The sequence below is a fragment of the Sus scrofa genome, chromosome 6 (genome assembly GCF_000003025.6).
Source record: "Sus scrofa isolate TJ Tabasco breed Duroc chromosome 6, Sscrofa11.1, whole genome shotgun sequence".
Lineage (NCBI taxonomy): Eukaryota > Metazoa > Chordata > Mammalia > Artiodactyla > Suidae > Sus > Sus scrofa.
In genome coordinates, this window is record NC_010448.4 from 80,406,504 (window position 1) to 80,422,070 (window position 15,567).

The 15,567-nt window shown below is 41.3% G+C and overlaps 1 protein-coding gene and 1 long non-coding RNA gene across 2 annotated transcripts in view; one reads left to right on the forward strand and one right to left on the reverse strand.

Moving 5' to 3' along the window:
* Positions 1-13,278, reverse strand: part of LOC102165262 — a 70,882-nt gene extending 57,604 nt beyond the window's left edge. Inside the window, exons 1-2 of the long non-coding RNA XR_002344935.1 lie at positions 13,209-13,278; positions 10,805-10,891 (exon numbers count right to left, since the gene is read on the reverse strand). This is a non-coding gene — a long non-coding RNA (uncharacterized LOC102165262). The remainder of the gene's footprint in view (positions 1-10,804; positions 10,892-13,208) is intronic.
* The window catches only part of ZBTB40 (zinc finger and BTB domain containing 40), a 68,203-nt gene continuing 65,963 nt past the window's right edge, over positions 13,328-15,567 (forward strand). The window contains 1 exon segment of the mRNA XM_021095498.1: positions 13,328-13,478. The gene's annotated coding sequence lies outside the window, so the exon portion shown is untranslated.

A 15,567-nucleotide genomic window follows, 5' to 3' on the forward strand; every position in this document is an offset into this window, starting at 1 on the left:
GTTGTGGCGCAGTGGTTAACGAATCCAACTAGGAACCATGAGGTTGTGGGTTCGGTCCCCACCCTTGCTCAGTGGGTTAACGATCCGGCGTTGCCATGAGCTGTGGTGTAGGTCGCAGACTCGGCTTGGATCCTGCGTTGCTGTGGCTCTGGCGCAGGCCGGCGGCTACAGCTCCGATTAGACCCCTAGCCTGGGAACCTCCATATGCCGTGGGAGCGGCCCAAGAAATAGCAAAAAGATAAAAAAAAAAAAAAAGAAATGATATATCTTTCCACTGAAGTTTTCTGCTGTGTTCTTCACCAATATTTTGTTTATATTTAAAATTTATTGATAATTTATTTTTTGTTGCTATTACATACACAGTCTTTTTTTCTATTATCTTCTCTAACTGGTTTCTGTATAAAGTTTATACATTGGTGTATTAGAACTCTCCAGAGATTCAAATGATGCAATTGACAAGGGCTTAATCTCTAGCATATGCAAGCAACTTATACAACTCAACAGCAAAAAAGCCAACAACCCAATTGAAAAATGGGCAAAAGACCTGAATAGACATTTTTCCAAGGAAGATGTACAGATGGCCAACAAGCACATGAAAAAAATGAGCAACAGCACTGACTATTAGAGAAATGCAAATCAAAACTACCACGAGATACCACCTCACACCAGTCAGAATGGCCATCATTAATAAATCCACAAATAACAAATGCTGGAGGGGCTGTGGAGAAAAGGGAACCCTCCTGCACTGTTGGTGGGAATGTAAGCTGGTACAACCAATATGGAGATACCTTAGAAATCTATACATAGAACTATCATATGACCCAGCAATCCCACTCTTGGGCATATATCCGGACAAAACTTTCCTTAAAAAAGACACATGCACCCACATGTTCATTGCAGTTCTATTCACAATAGCCAAGACGTGGAAACAACCCAAATGTCCATTGATGGACAATTGGATGAGGAAGATGTGGTATATATACACAATGGAATACTACTCAGCCATAAAAAAGAACAAAATAATGCCATTTGCAGCAACATGTATGGAACTAGAGACTCTCATACTGAGTGAAGTAAGTCAGAAAGAGAAAGACAAATACCATATGGTATCACTTATATCTGGCATCTAATATTTGGCACAAATGAACCTTTTCACAGAAAAGAAAATCATGGACTTGGAGAATAGACTTGTGGCTGCCAACGGGGAGGGAGTGGGGTAGTTGGGAAGCTTGGGGTTAATAGATACATACAAACTGTTGCCTTTGGATTGGATTAGCAGTGAGATCCTGCTGTGTGGCACTGGGAACTATGTCCAGTCACTTATGATGGAGCATGATAATGTGAGAAAATAGAATGTGTACATGTATGTGTAACTGGGTCACCATGCTGTACAGTAGAAAAAAAACTATATTAGGGAAATAACTATTACAAATAATAACTACAAAAGAAAAAAACAGGGAAAGAAAAAAAAAAAAGAATTCTCCAGAGAAACCAAGTGGATACCTACAGCTACAAAAGAGAAGATTTATTATGAGAATTGGCTCTTGCAATTACAAAGACTGAGATCTGCCATGACATGCCATCTGTAAGCTGAAAACCACGAAAGCGGATTGTATGATTCAGTTTGCATCCAGAGGGCTGAAAACCGGGGGAGCTGAGTTGGATCTCTCAGCCCAAGGCCTGGGGGCTTTCTCTTTTTACTGGTTTCTGTATAGTCATTTAATTCCAGCACCACCTTACCATACCACCTTCTACTCCCTCTCCCTACCCCCACCATCTTTTTCTTTCTTCCTCTCATAATAGGTTATTCAGTTAATTCTTTAGGATTTTTTTTTTTTTTTTTTTTGCTTTTTAGGGCCGCACCCACAGCATATGGAGATTCCCAGGCTAGGGGCCTAATCGAAGCTACAGCTGCTGGCCTACACCACAGATCACAGCAACACCGGATTCTGAACCTACTGAGTAAGGCCAGGGATTGAACTCACAACCTCATGGTTCCTAGTCAGATTCATTTCCACTGAGCCATGTCGAGAACTCTGAGGATTTTCTAGGCATTTAGTTCTATTATCTCTTTTTTCTCTTACCTGATTGTATTGAGTAATAGGTCCAACTTAATGTTAAAAAATAGTGGTGATAGTGGCCAGGCTTGCATTATTCCTAACTTTTAGAAGGAATGCACCAGACTTTCTCCATTAAGGAGATGCACCATGCTAATAGTTTTCCTCTTAAAAACCAATAAATTGGATTTTATGAAATTCAAAACTTCTTTTTTTTTTTTTTTTTTTTTTTGTCTTTTTGACTTTTTCTATAGCTGCTCCCATGGCATATGGAGATTCCCAGGCTAGGGGTCGAATTGGAGCTGTAGCCACTGGCCTACACCAGAGCCACAGCAACGCTGGATCCGAGCCACGTCTGCAACCTACACCACAGCTCACAGCAACGCCAGATCCTTAACTCACTGAGAAAGGCCAGGGAATGAACCCGCAACCTCATGGTTCCTAGTCGGATTCGTTAACCACTGCACCACGACGGGAACTCCAAAACTTCTGTTCTTTGAATGACTCCATCAAGAAAATGAAAAGGCAAGGCTACGAACTGAAATATTCATGATACACATATCTGTAAAGGATTTATATCCAAAATATGTTTTAAAATTTTTACAACTCTAATATTAAGAAAAACAACCCATCCAAAAACAATGGTAAAATACTTCTCCCTCTCCCAAAATATTAATGGTCAATAAGCATGCAAAAGGAAATGCAAAAGAAAACCAAAATAAGACACTACATTACACCCATTAAAACTACTCCATTTAAAATAACTGACATTGCCAAATTTAATGAGGATGTAGAGTAACTAGAACTCTCATACACTGATGTCGGGACTGTAAATAATTCAACCTTTTTGGAGAACTGTTTGGTGGTTTCTTTCTTTCTTTAAGGGCTGCAATTGTGGTATATGGAAGTTCCCAGGCTAGGGGTCAAATTGGAGCTTCAGCTGTCAGCCTACACCACAGCCATAGCAACACCATATCCAAGCAACATCTGTGACCTATGCCATAGCTCATGGCAACACAGAATCCTTAAGCCACTGAGTGAGGCCAGGGATCGAACCTGAATCCTCATGAATACTAGTCAGGTTCATAACTTGCTAAGTCACAAGGGGAACTCCCTGGCAGTTTCTTATAGGGGTAAACAAATAGCTCCTGTATGACTCAGCCATCACATTCCTAGGTGTTTACCCAACAGAAATGAAAACATATGTCCACACAAAGACTTTCACACAAATATTCATAGCAGGATTATCCATAATACCCCAAAGTTATAAATACCCAAATTAAGAGGTGAATGAATACACAAATTGTGGTATGTCTATAACCATGGGCCCAGCAATGAAAAGGAATAAAGTACTGATAGATACAACTACATGAATGAAACTCAACCACATTATGCTGAGTAAAAGAAGCTGAGCACAAAATACTATATATTAGATAATTCCAATATGTGAAATTTGGAGTTCCTTGGTGGTCTAGCAGTTAAGAAGCTGGTATTGTCACTGCTGTGGCACAGGTTTGATCCCTGGCCCCAGAACTTCCACATGCTGTGGGTGTGGCCAAAAAAAAATTTAAGTCAATATATGAAACTCTGGAACAGACAAAATTTATCTATACTGACAGAAAGTAGATCAGTGGTTGCTGACGGACTGGGACAGAAAAGAGAAGTTGAGCTGGGGAGGGGCACAAGGGAACTTTTTCAGGGGATGAACATGTTCTAGAACTGGTTTCTAGCCTGGAAGTCACCACTCCATTCCAACAATAAGTAAAAAGCTGAACAAATGGAAAACTTAATAACTCTGCTCAGATCGATCAGGAAAGTGAGGTCACAGGGCAAACTGCTATTCCCCAAACTGAAGCGATAGATAGGCTCATACAGAGACTCATACCTTACCTGAGTAGAAACCCACTAACAGAAAGCCCCATCGGAACAAGCATCAGTACAGGAAAACTAAACTGAAATTGATGGGTTGGTAGAGGCTAAGTGTGGACAATTCTGAGAATTAAAAACTCCAGAGGGACCCAGTTATGGGTGGGAAAGGGGCGGCAAAGGGAGAAACAACACACTTTTATGGGTTTTTTTCTCTTGGTGCTCTACTGGGTTCTTACAGTGAATATCAGAGAAAAATTCCCTGGTGCTTCTGGCAGGAGGAGGAGGAAAGGAACCATTTTGAAATATGCCAGAGCATTCAATTCTTCTTAAGAATAAAATCTTCCAGATTTATTTTAACCAGAGTCTAAGCTGCTGGGGATTTATCAGAGCCTAATAGACACAGGGGAAGGTAAATACCCAAATCCAGGCCACTCTAGTCATCCTGTCCCACCTAAGGGGGTTAGAAGGATGAAAAGCATAGGTGAAGTTCAAAGTCCAGAGCCAAAGTCCTGCCAAAAAACTGAGACCTAATCATAGGACTACAAAACACCTTTCCCTCCTCCTCTGCCTTATCACCCCATCACTAAAGGCCCATTTGCAGCAGTTCCCTTCCCTTCCCTTCATAAACAAGGTCCACCTTTCAACAAAAAAAATCACAAGGCATAACAAAAAGCAAAAAACACAATTAGAAGAGAAAACCTAGTATTAAAAACAGTTATATATGACAGAGACATGGAAATTATCAGACTGAGAATTTGAAACAACTATGACTAATTTGCTAAGGGCTCATTGAATAAAGTAGGCAGCATTCAAGAACGGATGAGCAATACAAACATAGAGATGGAAATTATAAGAACCCCCCAAATGCTAGAGATCAAAACAATGTAACAGAAAAGAGTGCCTTTGATATGGGTGTACTAGTTGACTGAATATGGCTGAGGAAAGAATTTCTGAGCTTGAGGTTATCTCAATAGAAACCTCCAAAGCTGAAAAACAAAGAGAAAAAAATTGAAAAAAAAAAATACTCAGAATAGCTAAGAACTGTTGGACAACCACAAAAGGAATAGCAGATATATAATGGACATGACAGAGGGAGAAGAAACAAAGAAAGTAACAAAAGCAGAGTTCCCATCATGGCTCAGCAGTAACTAATTTGACTAGTATCCAGGAGGATGCAGGTTCGATCCCTGGCCTCACTCAGTGGGTTAAGGATCCAGCATTGCTGTGAGCTGTGGTGTAGGTTGCAGATGCACCTCGGATCCTATGTTGCTGTGGCTGTGGCCGGCAGCTGTAGCTCTGATTTGACCCCTAGCCTGGGAACTTCCACATGCCACGGGTGCAGACCTAAAAAGACCCCCAAAAAAAGTAACAAAAGCAATATTTGAAGCTATAACAAGATAATTTTCCTCTAATTAATGGCAGATACCAAACCACAGACCCAGGAATATAAAAGAATGCCAAACATGATAAATACTTTAAAAAAAAAAACCTCACCTAGATATATTATACTCAAATTTCAGAAAATTAAAGATAAAGAAAAAAAAATCTTGAAAGTAAAAGGGAAAAAATCCACCTTACTTACAGAGGAGCAAAGATAAGAAGTTCATCCGATTTCTCAGAAATCATGCAAGCAAGAAGAGAATGGAGCAAAATATTTAAAGTGTTAACAAAAGAAACTCACCAAGCTACAATTATGTACTCTGCAAACTTATCCTTTGAGAGTGAAGAAGAAATAAAGACTTTCTCAGACAAGTAAAAATTTTAAAAATTGGTTGTCAATAGACCTGCCTTGAAAGAAATGTTAAAATTTCTTTAGAGAGGAGGAAAATTACATAGGTTAAAAAAAATGGATGTAAATAAGAAAGAATGGGCATCAAAGAAGAAATAAGTAAAGATAAAATATAACAGATTCACTTTGTTGTACATCTGAAATTAACACAACATTGTAAGTCAACTATACACCAGAAAAATTTTTTTTTGTCTTTTTAGGGCCACACCCACAGCATGTGGAGGTTCCTAGGCCAGGGGTCCAATCAGAGCTGATGCTGCCGGCCTACACCACAGCTCACTGCAATGCCGGATCCTTAACCCACTGAGCGAGGCCAGGGATCAAGCCTGCAACTTCATGGTTCCTAGTTGGATTCATTTCCGCTGCACCAAGATGGGAACTCCTATGCCAATAAAATTTTTTAAAACTTTCATTTTTCTTATTCATATTCAGCTAACAGGTAAGTTTATTCAAAATAATAATATCAAAAATGTGTTTGATTATATAAGTATACATAAATATATAGGTATACATATATTTATGTATGCTTATATATAAATTAAATGAATGACAGTAATGATACAAGGAATAGGAAGGAAGAAGTAAGATTATTTTGTTATTATAAGGTACTCACACTACCTGTTATTATAAGGTGAAGTGATATAGTGTTATTTGAAAATGGACTTAGATTAGTTATAAATGTATTTTGCAAAACTAAGGCAACCACTAAAAAGTAGAATAAGAAGTATAACTGATATGCTAAGAAAGATGAGAAAATGGAATAATATAAAACATTTGATTAAAACAACAAAAGAATGAAAAAGTGTAGAAGACAACATTAGAAACAAAGGAAAAGGACAACAAACAGAAAATAGTAACAAATATGAAAAATATTAATTCGACCACATAATAATCACTTTGACTATCAATGGTCTAAATGTGCCAATTAAAAGAAATCATAACTACATACCAAAGTCAGTTGTGTTTCTAAATACTAACAAGAAACTCTTCAAAAAGAAAATTAAGGAGTTTCTGTCATGGCGCAGTAGAAACGAATCTGACTAGGAACCATGAAGTTGTGGGTTCAATCCCTGGCCTTGCTCAGTGGGAGCTGCGAGATGTGGTGTAGGTCGCAGATGTGGCTTGGATCTGGCGTTGCTGTGGCTCTGGTGAAGGCTGGCAGCTATAACTCTGATTAGACCCCTAGCCTGGGAACCTCCATATGCCATGGGTGTGGCCCTAAAAGGACAAAAGACAAAAAAAAAAAAAAAAAAAAAAAGGAAAAAAAAGGAAATTAAGAAAACAATCCCCCCAAGAAAGAAAACAATCCTATTTATAATAGCATCAAAAAGAATAAAATGCTCACATATAGAAGACACAAACAGCAACATCCTACTGTATAGCATAGGGAACTATATTCAACATCATGAGATAAACCATAATGGAAAGAATGTTTTTTAAAAAGAATGTTGGGGATATATATATACATATATAACATTGATGTACAGCATCAATTAACATAACATAATAAATCAACTTAAAAATTTTACAAAATAATAAAATATTTAAGAATGAATTTAATGAAGGGGATAAAAGACTTGTATACTAAAAACTATAAAACGTTGATGAAAGAAATTATAGCAAACACAAATAAATGGAACAACATCTTGTGTTCATGGATTAGAAGAACTAATACTGTTAAATTATCCATACTATTCAAGACAATCTACAGATTCAATGCAATCCCTATGAAAATCCCAAAGGTGTCTTTTTTTTTCCAGAAATAGAAAAACCATCCTACGATTCATATGGAACCACAAAAGTACCCAAAAACTCAAAGTGATTTTGCACAAGAAGAACAAAACTGAAGGTATCACACTTCCCGATTTCAAAATATATTACAAAGCTATAATAATCAAACGGTATGGTACTGGCATTTTTCAAAAGATATACAGACAAATGAAGCAGAATTGAAAGCCCAGAAATGATAGCCTCTTCAGTAAATGGCATTGGACAAATTGGATATTCATGTGGAAAAGAATGACATTGAATCCCATCTTATACCACATAGAAAGAATTCCAAATGGATTCAAGACTTAAATATAAACCTGAAACCATAAACACCTAGGGAAAAAAAGCAAAACATAGGAAAGAAATCTTCTTGAAATCAGTCTCAGCAGTGATTTCTCAAATAGGACACCAAAAGCACAGACAACAAAAGTGAAAGTACACACGTGGGAGTGCAGCTCTGCAGAGCTACGGAAAAAAACTAACAGAGTGAAAGCCTACAGAATAGGAAAATAGGGGCAGGGGAACACTGATTTTAAAATGAGGAAATATTTGCAAGCTGTGTAACTGATAAGGGATTAATATTTAAAATACATAAGGAACTCCTACTGTTTAACAGTAAAATAACAACAACAATAATAATAGTGGTATAGCAGTCATTGTCATCATCTGATTTTAAAATGGGCAGAGGATATGAACAGGTATTTCTCTAATGAAGATATAAAAATGGCCAACTGATACATGAAAAAGGTGCTCAACTTCACAAATCACAAGGGAAATGCAAATCTAAACCACAATGAAATATCACCTCACACGTCTTAGAATGGCCATTACAGAACAAAACCAAGAGATAACAAGTGTTGGCCAGGATGTGGAGAAAATGGAACCCCTGCGCATTCTTGGGAGGAATATAAATTGGTGCAGCCACAAAGGAAAAGAGTAGGGAAAAGGCACAAACTATGAGACAGTTGAAAGGTTAGTGATTTCCAGGGATTTGGGGGCAGGGAGGCTGAATAAGCAGGACACAGAGGATTTTTAGAGCAGTGCAGCTACACTGCATAATACTGTAATGGCGGATCTGTGTTACATCTTTGACCAAACCCAGAAAATGTACACCACCAAGAGTGAACCCTAATATAAACTAAGGACATTGGATGATAATGATCTGTTAGTGTGGGTACATCCATTGTAACAAATGCACCATTTTGGTGGGGGATGTTGATGGCAAGGGAGGCTATGCAGGAGCAGGGGCAGGAAAACATTGGGACTCTATGTACCTTCCTCTTAGTTTTGCTGTGAACCTAAATTTGCTCTAAAAAATAAAAATTCTTTATCTTGATGTACATGGTGGTTACACAGGTGTAAGCATTTCCCAAAATGCCACCCTAAATGAGTACATTCTCTTGGAGTGGTTTTTTTTTTTTTTTTTTTTTGTCTTTTTGCCTTTTCTAGGGCCGCTCCCATGGCATATGGAGGTTCCCAGGCTAGGGGTCTAATCAGAGCTGTAGCCACCGGCCTAGGCCAGAGCCACAGCAACGCGGGATCCGAGCCGAGTCTGCAACCTACACCACAGCTTACAGCAACGCCAGATCCTTAACCCACTGAGCAAGGCCAGGGATCGAACCCGCAACCTCATGGTTCCTAGTCAGATTCCTTAACCACTGTGCCACGACGGGAACTCCAAAGGAGTACATTCTCTTGTATGTAAATCTTATTTTAAAAAGTTGATTTGCAATGAAATGAAAGATTACACTGGCTTGCTGTCTGTAAAACAAAACAAAGGAAATTAAAAGAGGCTGCAGGCAGAGGATGTAATGCATAGGTGAGAGGTAAAAGTCATTTGGACTTTGGCCATGGAAATGGAGTATATTTAGAGGTAAAGTCAACAAGACTTGGTGACCAGTTGAGGGTAAGTGACAGAAGTGTCAAGGACAAGCCCCAGATGTCTAACCTGAGCAATCTGGGAGACACTGGCAGGTGGGCTATTCTCTCTGAGCTGGGGAGCTGGAGGGGAGAAGCCGGCTTATTGTTTTAGATTAGATGAATACAATGGACCTCTGAGCCATCTCCAAAGATGTCGAGTCTGGCCTTCTGAACACAACAGTTTTTTGTTCTGGGGGAAACTGAGGCAAGGGACTTATTCACCATATAAGATATTGGTAGGACCAGACCCCACAGAAGTCCTCTAGACTCTCACTGTCTGGAAGCCCTTATGGAGAGAAGCAGTCTCTCCCTTCTCCTGGTCTCTTGTCATCTCGCATGGATGAACAAGCTGACCTTTCTGAGTCATTCGGCAAATTCCAACAGCATCCTCATCTGAGATTCTTTGGTCTCCACTGGGCAAGATCTGAAGACCAAGCTTCATTTGGATTGGAGAAAAGGGTAGTGAAATTCTAACACTTAGAAAGCTGGGAAAAAAGAATGCTAAGGCCCAGATACCTATTCTAGCAGATAAAAAGCATATGCTGAGCCTCTAGCAAACTTCACTTCTACAAATAACACCACCGCTTGGGGAATGGCAGAGACATTTGACCAGGCAGCAGCTGTGCAGAGAGTGCTATTTAAAGACTCAGCTTTTGCAGCCCAAGGACTCTGGGCTTAGGATGCAATTGGAAGGTGGAAAGAAGACAAAGACTGAGGACAGAACCAGATTTGGGGAAAAACATCACCAGGTGTTTGGCTGCTGATATGAACCCTGAATATATTAAATGAGCTCATTTTAATAAAATTATGTCTATCCATCTCTCTGAGTAAATTAAATGTGTTAATTCATGGAAAGGACTTGGAACACTGTCCCGCTCATAGGGCTTATTGAAGGGAAACTGTCGTTATTACCATTATTATCTCTCCATCTACTCACCTACGTATATTTGCCCAGAGATGGAGAAATGCTCATCTATAATGATACGTTTCCACTAAGCTGTAGGATTCATAGTGTTTCTCTTTTTAACTCTTTTCTTTGTATTTTTCTGTAATCTTTGAATTCTTTATAATGAATGCATATATTCTGTAAAAACCGCCCATCATTATTCTAGGGGAGAAAAGTGAAGGCCCCAGAGTCAGACTTTCTAGGTTCAACTCCAGTGCCACTGATTAATAACTGTGTGACCTTAAGCAAACTATTTTTTCTCCTGTATAGAAGGAGGTAATAGTGTTACCCACCTCATTCAGTGGTTACAGGGATAAATGAGATAATCTAGGTAGCGCTTGGCATGGTCCCTGGCAGAGAGTAAGAGTGAGATAAGTAATGACTTATTACTAGCAGCAGAAATGGTCCTGGCTGTGTTGTTTCCTAGTAGGGCAAGGAACATATTCTATTTACCTCAGTGTTCTTGGCATGTAGTAGTCACTCTGGAAACAGCTGGTAGTTTAGCTGAAGTCACCACAGGCATCGACCTGGGAACATTCTCTGTCAAGGTAGAAAAAAGAGTGAGAAGACCTCAAGCACCTTCCCCTTCAGGATCAAGAATGAGGTCCTTCTGGTGACTGGAAAGAACAAGTTATTTCTCGAAAATTCTTGAGACTCTCCTAAGAAATGAGGTCCTTAGAGGGTCCACCATTGGTTTCTCTTTCCCTACATATTGGCCAGCCAGAAGTCAAGGTCACTGCTCTTCATCACCTTATGCTGTTCTTCGTGGACTGCAGGCAAGTTATTTACACAAGAGTTTCTAATAATGCAAAACCTCAAGTGAACAACTACAGGGAAGGTGCAGCTATTTTCTACTGACTGTGTGAGTGTGTTGGGGAATGGCATTCTTTGTTACATCAAAAACAATCCTTCAGAAGGAAAGAATCTCCTGTATTTTCTAAATGCTGTACAAAAAACACACATTCCTTTAAAAATATGAAATAAAAACTTAGAAAAACCATCTCTTTTTTTTTTGCCACACCCAGGGCATGCAGAAGTTCCTGGGCCAGGGATGGAACCCACGCCACAGCAGTGATAACATCAGACCCTTAACCTGATTAGCAACCAGGTAACTCCCAATCCTTTACAACCATAATCCCAGGAATTCAGTGTAGCCACATTTTCCCTGCTTTCTCCTTCTTGTACCAATAGGATGCAGTGTCTCATTACCTTAAAGAAGGAGGAGAGGAGTTCCCATCGTGGCTCAGTGGTTAACGAATCCCACTAGGAACCATGACGTTGCGGATTCAAGCCATGGCCTTGCTCAGTGGGTAAAGGATCCTGCTTTGCCATGAGCAGTGGTGTAGGTCGCAGATGCGGCTCAGATTCCGTGTTGCTGTGGCTCTGGCGTAGGCGGGCAGCTACAGCTCTGATTAGACCCCTAGCCTGGGAACCTCCATATGCGTGGGAAGTAGCCCTATAAAAAGCAAAAAGACAAAAAGACCAAAAAAAAAAAAAAAAAAAAAAAGAAGGAGGAGAGATTGTGTCTGCACTTATTTCTGCTGTTTGAGAATGATAAGTCTCAAGCTGTCCGCAATCACATATAGTACATTAGCAATAATAGTGCTCTTTTAAAATCCGCTGATTGGACAAATATTTCTTGAGCACCTACTATACACCTACCAAGCACCATTCTATGTGTCTGTTTGTTAATTCTGGCAACCCTGTGTGGAGGGCTCCCACTAAAGGAGAACGCAGAGATGGCAGAAATGAGTGATTGGAGGACACAATAGCTATGGGTGTAACTCTAGTGACTACAAAAATGACTATCCCTTACAGCAAATCGGACTCTGAATGTGACAGTGACATGTGAGTACAATAGTGAAAGTGACTAATTGGGCAGTAATAAGGACAGCTGTGTACCAATAGGGGCCTACCAATAGGGGCTTGACTATGTGGCAGTGGCAGTAGCTGAGTGACAATGATGGTGAAAGCAACTGAAAGAGTGACAGCTGGGCACACATTACAATTGCTATATTGTACAGAACTGTTTGAAGTTTGTCGGTCACGGAAAGGGGTCCCATACTGGACGGTGACAGTAAAGAATGATGAAATGGATGTCAGTGACAATGCAAATGGTAGTTTGCCCAGTAGATTGAATTTGTGATTAAAATGGTGATAGAAGTCAGTCCGACAAGGAACATCTTTCAGAACGAATGAATACTGACACACTGGGGATGTAACCAAAGAGGGAACTCGGTCTCGTACTGACACAACTGGATTTGGGCGGCATAACTGAGTGATAGAAAAGCTGGCTGCTTGACAGTGACAGAGTGACACCGAGAGGTCAGTGGGCCCGCAGATGTGAATTAATTTGTCCCATACTCTCTGGATATGACTTCATCTGTTTGTGTGAAGGTGGCAAGAGGAGCTGCAAAGTGGAACTCACTGTGTGCCTCATTGTGTGTGACAGGAATGCCCAGCAAAAGGAAAGTTATGAACGTTTTCACTCCCAACGTGCTAAATGCTAAAATTGCGAGGAACGAGAGGCGGGATCAATATGCCTTCAAGACGCCACGATTGGTTCGCACCGATCTCTTAGCCAATTACGTCGGAGCCAAGCCTCTCCACCAATAAGAAGGCGTCTGGGGACGCGGCTCGGGTCGCGTCTCCGCCTTGCACGTGAACTTGTTTTGGAAAAACGGAAAGAAATCGTTTGTGCCTAATTCTCTGCCACTGTTTGAAATAAGATCTAACCTTTAGAGTTCTTCTGGCGAGGGATTGGTGGAAATCTACTAGAACTTTTCGAACAGAGTGTGGGGAGGGTAAAGCGTGGCTAAAGGTCAAAGGTCAGAGAAGGGGCTCGCAACCAGCTTACCCCAAAGTCCTAGCATTGGTGGACAGCGAGTGCGTGACGTAGGTCCCGCCCTGGGGACCCGCCCCCCAGCACGTGACCGTTGCGCGCGGGGCAGGCCGGGCCGTCCCCTCCCCGTTTATACCCGTTCTGCGCCGGCCTCAAAATGGCCGCCTTCTGGCGTATCTGGCGCTGTTGAATGGAGAAAGCTTTATTGTTCCCTTCGGGCAGGAGTGTTCGTGTCCTCTATGGCGCTGTCAATAAAGAACGGCAGTTTGAATCGGTGCTGAACAGGTAACCATAGAAACGGGGATGGGTCTCAGCACAGAGACCCCTTTTGCTGCTGAGCCCTGAGAGGCATGCCGAAAGAGGGGCGCGCCGAGACCCTTCCGCGAGGCAAACTTCGCTGCACTCTGCCGAGTCCCAGCCGCCTTACCCAGTCCCGGGACGTGGACCCCCGGGGCGGCCCCATCCCCGAGCGCAGGCTCTCTCGGGGAGAGGCCACGGGGTCCCGGCTGAGGTGCTTGGCCGGGCCTAGTTCCCGCTTGGGGCCTGCTCTCTGCCAGGGACCTGCCCACGCCCCTCCATCGCCTTCTACTTGGCGCGTTCAGAGGCCTTTCCTCGCAGCTGTTTCTTGCAATCTCACCCCTCTCCGTCGCCGCCAAGTCCCTGCGCCCGGTCTTGGCAAATCATGGCCTTGAGCCAAAATTGCCCCCCTCACTCCCCTCCCGTTTTTGTATGCTTGGAGCTAGGAAGGTTTTTACTTTTTTTTTTTTCTTAATGGTTGGGGAGAATATTTCGCATAATTTGTGATTTACTTGAAATCAAATCCCGGTGTCCATAAATGAAGCTTTCTTGGAACCCAGCCGTGTTCATTGTTGATGTTTTGCCTGTGGCCGCTTTCCTGCTACAAGAGCGAAGTTGATGAGCTGTAACAGTATCGAATGGCTTTGACACCTTGATCCAGACAGCCGAAAATAGTTTTATCTGGCCTTTCTTGTATATGGGGCTCCAGCTATAGGCACAAGTAGCCTGGGTCAGTGTTGTCCTCTGGTCCCTTCTCACTGTGTGGCAAACTCAAGTTAACAGTTGCCCTATAAACCCAGAGCTTTTTAGGTGACAAAACGTTGGCTTCCCTTATCTTTTCTAGTCTTGCTGATTTATTATTCAAAGTGGAATTGTTTCTCCACGTTGAATAACGATAATACCATCCAACCAGCGACTACAGTAAGCCAGATGCTTGTTTACATTCACACGCGGCCTTTTTGTACCAGCAACTCTTTGTAAGTGCCCATGTGTATATTTTGCTAAAGGGGAGGAAGGCCGGATTCAGAGAGACTTAAGCTGTTTACTAGATTATAGGTCTGGCAAGTTGAGCTCTTCCCTGGGAGCCCGCTACCTGGGGACCCACGTCATATAGCGGGAACTTCTTTCAGATCTCTCAACCTGGGGCTTTTGGTTCTTCTTTGGAATCGAATCCAAATCTTTGTATGCATTGTGGAGATTTAATTACAACCTCAAAATGAAAATTTTCTCTGCTTGGCTAAATCATCAAACTTCTGCCATATCCCACTGTCTAATTTAGAGGTTGTTCTTTTATAGCAGTTGTTCCCAAATCTAACCATTCATCACTAGTTTAACATATTTTCAGAGCACTCCATGATTTTGCATTTTGTTAATCATTGCATGCATTTGGTTAATAATTCAGTATTCATCAAGCACCTACGGATATACTTGCAATGACTCAAATCTCTGGAAATACAGTGGTGAACAAAATCAACATGATCTCTGCCCTTCCGTGGGATTTAGATTTTATAGGGGCTTGGACAGGTAAACAATTTCGTATAGAGCTATCATAGCATCATAATAATATAATTAGTAGTTAATATTTATTGAGTGATTGCCAAGGACTGCCCTATGTGCTTCATTTCCATGGCCTATCATTTAATCCTCACACCAATGCTGCGACCTAAGTAGTAGTAATATTCCCATTTTAAAGATGAGGAAACAGATGTCCAGGGTTACATAGCTAATGCATAAAGGAGCTGGGATCCAATCCTAAACTGATCACACTCACCATCCTGTATTATTCCATCTGTTTATTATCTTTCCTGCTTTCCTCAAGAGCAGAGACCACGCCTTAACTGTTCTTGTATCAGCTGCTAGCCAGTGCCCACAACCTGGCATTTGGTAGATAGTAAATAAATGCAGGCTATTCATTGAGCAAATATTTGAGGGCCAGCTGTGTACCAGGAACACCTATGCTAGGCCCCGTGTTTACCAGGGTGGAACATGGCCTTAAAACCTAGGGTCTGGAGTTCCCATCATGACGCAGTGGTTAGCGAATCCGACTGGGAACCATGAGGTTGCGGGTTCGGTCCCT